Source organism: Mauremys mutica, chromosome 10 (genome assembly GCF_020497125.1).
Source record: "Mauremys mutica isolate MM-2020 ecotype Southern chromosome 10, ASM2049712v1, whole genome shotgun sequence".
Classification (NCBI taxonomy): Eukaryota; Metazoa; Chordata; order Testudines; family Geoemydidae; genus Mauremys; species Mauremys mutica.
The window spans coordinates 6,352,907-6,358,494 of NC_059081.1; positions in this window are offsets into that span (position 1 = coordinate 6,352,907).

Genomic DNA, 5,588 nt, shown 5'->3' on the forward strand with positions numbered 1-5,588 from the left:
AAAGCAAGGCTCCCTTATCATGGTGTGTATGTCTGTAAGCTTGTGTGTCTAATGGCTGACTGTATAAGTAAGGGGACTCTGCTTATGAAAACTGGCATCATCCCAGCCAGTATCTGACTTGTGTGGATAGAGGCACCTTAAACAGACTATCAGAGACACCTGATGCTCCCTTCACAGATAAAGGCTCTGATCCTGCAGTAATTAGTCTCGCTGATTTCTGAGGGCCAGTTTTTAGGATCAGGCCCAAAATTCAGACTTAAGTGGCATTTGTTAACGGCTCAATGGGCTCAAGTGAGAATTAAGGATGGAGAGGGCTTATGTAGCCTGCATACTTGAAGATGTGCAAGATGCAATTCCCATGGTGGCAAATGGAAAGATTCTCCTTGACTTTAGTGGGAGTTAGATGGGACCCCCAAAAAATTTCACAGTGGGGGACAAAAAAGAGCAATTTCAGAAATGCCAAGTGTATTTGCACTTCTAGATCTCTAAAATCATTTGGAGCACAAGTTTAAGTCATTTTGAAAATATCCCTGGGAAAACAGCAGTAAGAGCTCTAGAGTCTACTGGTCTGGCATCCAATCACAAAGTGGATTTCTCCCAAGAATGTGTCTGTGATGTGGTTTTCTGTGATAGAGTGACACACATGTGGAGCTTGGGAAAACTTGGAAGAACACATGGTCTCTCTCTTGTATGTATATTTAAGTTAAATGTTTTTTTTGGATTTCCACAATAAGTGCGATAAATAAAAGGATAGTGTAGATAAGTGGTAAGATACAAGATGCTGTAAGGTTGGGGTATTATGAGAATAGGATTTCCTTTGAATAGTCAATACCTTATTTTTTTTAAACAAAGATGATTCATTAATTTAGTGTGGAGGAAATTTAGAAATAGATGATCTATTGGGCTTTACTTTCTCCACCCTAATCAGTGAAAGATTGATCCCTGTGGTATATTTCCCATTGGCAAAGCACAATCTAATTGCTGGAGTCATTGAGAACTATGCTTCCATGACTAGTACTTACCTCTCTCCATTCTGAAAACTGACCATTTATTCCTACCCTTTGTTTCCTATCTTTTAATCAATTACCAATCCGTGAGAGAACCTTCCCTCTTATCCCATGACTGCTTCCTTTGCTTAAGAGCCTTTGGTGAGGGACCTTGTCAAAGGCTTTTTGAAAATCTAAGTACACTATATCCACTGGATCCCCCTTATCCACATGCTTGTTGACCCCCCCTCAAACAGGGGTGAAAGTAACTTACAGGACTTACCGGTACTGCCGGAGTCCTGAGGGGTGTGTGGCCTCAACCAGAAGAGGCGGGGCCTTTCAAGATTTAAAGGCCCTGGGGCACTGGCTGTGGCTCAGGGCCCCAGGGCCTTTAAATCAACCTGGGGCTCCCAGCTGCAGAGGTGGCTGGGAGCCCCCCGGAGCTCAGGGGCAAATTAAAGAACCCGGGGCTCCGGCCGCCGCGGAGCTCTGGAACCTTTAAATCCCCCACCACAGCTCCAGCCACCAGACAGGTGGGATTTAAAGGGCTCTGGGCTCCTGCAACCGCAGCAGCCCAGCGCCCTTTAAATCCAGCCCCAGCCCAGCTGCCGAAGCCATGGGCGGGGGCCTTAAAGGGCTCTGGGCTGACCACAGCTACGGCAGCCTAGAGCCCTTTAAATCTGGCCACGGAAGCCAGTGCCGTCCGCCACGGCATACTGGCTCTTGCCGGTACGCTGTACCGGAGGGGATCAGCTTACTTTCACCTCTGCCCTCAAAGAATTCTAGTAGATTGGTGAGGCACAATTTCCCTTTATTAAAAACAATTTGATCGAAAAGAGTCAACATAATGTTCATCTATGTGTCTGACAACTTTTTGTTCTTTACTCTCGTTTCAACCAGTTTGCCCGGTACTGAAGTCAGGCTAACTGGCCTGTAATTGCTAGGATCAACTCTAGCTAGCCTCTCCTTTTTAAAAGGGACTCGACTGTGATGCCAGTCATTGGTACAGATGTAAATGATAGGTTACAGACTACAGTTAGTAATTCTGCAGTTTCACATTTTAGTTCCTTAAGATATCTTGGGTGAATACTATCAGGTCCTGGTGGCTTATTACTGTTTAGTTTATCAATTTGTTCCAAAACCACCTCTAATGACACTTCATTGTAGATGGGTTTTGCCCTCATTTTAGAGATTGAATCACTGGGTTGATGGATTAACAATGAGGTTGTTTTGGATCATCAAGTTAATACAGCAGGCTGACAAAGGATTGTTTTTAGTAATCCTTGCATCATGATCGACTGAAGGAGGTGTTTTTGCTATAATCTAAAACCCACTCATCAAGAGATCCTGACTGAACAGTGAAATCAACTTAGCTAGTGTAGGATGTAACTGTTCCTTTTAAAGTTTAGAGCAGGGGTGGCCAACTTGAGCCTGGGAAGGAACCAACATTTACCAATGTACACTGCCAAAAAGCCCCAGTAATACGTCAGCAGCCCCCCATCAGCTCCCTCCCAGTACGTGCCACCCACCAGCAGCCCTGCCAATAAATGCCTCCCTAGACCTCCCGATCAGCTGTTTTGTGGCATGCAGGAGCCTCAAGGGTGGGGGAGGAGTGAGGGCACTGAAGGTTCTGGAGAGAGGGTGGGAAGGGGTGGAGTGGGGGTAGGGCCTGTGGCAGAGCCAGGGGTTGAGCAGTGAGTCCCCTCCCCCCAGCACATTGGAAAGTTGGCACCTGTAGCTCCAGCCCCGGAGTCATGGCTCCTTGTGTAGGCACCATATTAACTTCTGAAGAGCCGCACGTGGTTCCGGAGCCACAGGTTGCCCACCCTGGCTTAGAGCCTGAATAAGGAGGACCACACTGAGTGGGAAGTATAGAAACCAAATTGGTTTCTAACCACAACCTCGCTAGTACTACGCTTCCTCCTAAAATTGCACCTTTTTGATAGCTGTTCTACACTTCTTATTCCCCCTCAGATGCCCTATGTGGGTTCACCAAGTGCCTTCAAACAGAGTTGATTGCTGGCTGCAAGAAATGCTCAGTAATAGCCACTCTGAAAAACACTTTCACCTCAGACACTTTACTAATGGCATGGCAGACTTGGGGTTTAGGGATGAGGGCATTTTTAAACCACTGTCTCCGCAAAGTATGGTCTCTCACACTCACTCAGAATGAGTCATCTCTCTGTTTAGACAAGAAATGGGGAAAAATTAGACAACTCAGTTGACTTGAATTTCATCTGCTACATGGGCATGGGATCTGTGCTGCACTTCAGTGCAGTTACTGGGACCAGGTGATGGAGTAGGTTGGTCAGAGCTCTGACACTGGCCGGGGTGGGGGCCCTTGGGAGAGAGCAGACTGGCATAGCTGATGATCCAGAGTCTTCACTTCCTCTTACCCTGGGTGGCCTGCCCATGGGAAATAGGAGGGGTGCATTGTTTTAGATGTTGACCAGGAAAATCACTCTTCCCTTCTGCATAGCCTTGACCTTAGGGGGGGGCAGGGAGGGGGAGACTCCAGCTTGCACCAGCTTCACCACCAGTTAGGTGGCCTGTGCACTCTGGATACCGTCCATGTGGCCTAATCCTCTCACAGGGAACAGGCTCCAGGCCTGAGGTCACTATTGGGAAGTCCCACTCAGTGATGACTATTGTCTGGAAATTCCATGCCTGCAGTCACATGGCATCTGTTCTCTCAAATTCCCATTTAAGAGGGGAGGGAGGGGCTTTCTGGGGAAGCTATGAACACCCTCCCATTTTGGGTGCTAGTCATGGGGGGGCTCGCTCTTAGCTTCAACACTACAGGGTTAAGCCATTTCTTAAAAATACCTACAGCCTCCTCGGCAACATACATCCATTCTTTCATAGCTCACACATCGAGGAAGGGACGCAGAGAACTACCTATGGAGCCTCATTAAGGTACAAGTTCATAACTTCCCTGGTAACTTTTACCCTAAAAACAAAGAACGACCGTCACACTTTTCAGAACAAATTCCATTTAACACCCAACAATTCAAGTCTATACTAGGCCCAACTTGCGTATGGTCTGTTCTCCTCACATGGCATAACAAGCACTTAAAGGGAACACACTCTGATCTAGGGAAGGATTCCCCTTGTGCAGGAAGTGTGGAAGAAAACTGGAAGGCTGCCTTCTGAGGACCACCCCCCACCCCACAAGCTCCTGTGCTGGAGCCTGCAGAGATAGTGAGGACTGGGCCACAGCACTTGAGATTTCTGGCAGTGCTGTGGTTCATAGGTTGTGAAGCACCATGGTTCCTGATTCCACCTATGCTACAAGTTGGAGGCACAGTACAGCATCTGTGCCACACCTGTGAAATGGAGTTGATGATGCTTCCTCTCACCCTTGAACTGTCTTGTCTACTTAAATTGTAAGCTCTTCAGGGCCAAGACTCTTACCACAGCTAGTATCTCTACACTGCAGCTGGAAGGCTTAATTTCCAGCTTTGATTGAGTCAGCATGCTAAAAAAACAGTGTAGGTGAGAAGATGGGCTAACATAAGAATGGCCATACTGGAACAAACCAAAGGTCCATCTAGCCCAGTATCCTGTATTCCAACTGTGGCCAGTGCCAGGTGCTTCAGCGGGAATGAACAGAACAGGTAATCATCAAGTGATCCATCCCCTGTTGCCCATTCCCAGCTTCTGGCAAACAGAGGCTAGGACACCATCCCTGCCCATCCTGGCTAATAGCCATTAATGGACCTATGCTCCAGGAACATATCCAGGGTTTTTTTTTTGTTAAAAACCCTGTTAATCTTGGCTGTCACAACATCACAGGTGGGATTGTATTCAATGTTGCTAAGCCAGCCTGCTGCCACAGCGACACTTTGAATTTCAGCACACTGACGCTCTATCAAAACTAGCACATACTGGAAATTAAACCCCTCGCTCAAGTATTAACACACCCTGTATGTGCAGAGCCTGATCTCAAGTGGGACTCCAAGGTAATACTATAATACAGCTGTTAATAATGAAAATCACTTCCCCCATCCTAAAAATGAGACTAGTTAAACTTTCCTACGTCCGTAACATTGTGAGGATTCAATAGGTAGCTCTTGTGAGGTACTTTGAATTTTAAGCAGCTTTCATCTGTTGCAATCACATACATCAAATCCCCTATATTATACTTCAACTTGCATCCCCACCGATTCAAAGTAATCTTGCTTTACGTAGTTTTAAACTTTAAAAATTACATCTTGCTCCTTCTCTTTATTGTAATATTCCTCCTACTCATTCATAGCTGTAACTGCAGGGTAACTCAAGGAATGTAACATGTCTGTTTAAATGTATTTGAGGTTCAACTTTTGTATTAAAATCTGGTTTGGTTGCTATTCAGTGTGCCTGATCCACTTAATCTCACTAAATTTATTTCAAAAACAGATTTTTCTTTTCAAATCCTAAAGGAATTCCAATGCAGTTTCATGCGTGGTATCATCTCTGGCTATAAAGCATCACATCCAATAAGATGAATACTATTGGGGCTTTTTAAACAAAACGGTGAGAGAAATCCAATCTTGGAACCATTATCTGCTCATATGCATATTTTTTTTCCCCCAATCTCTTGCAGACTCATGGTATGTGATC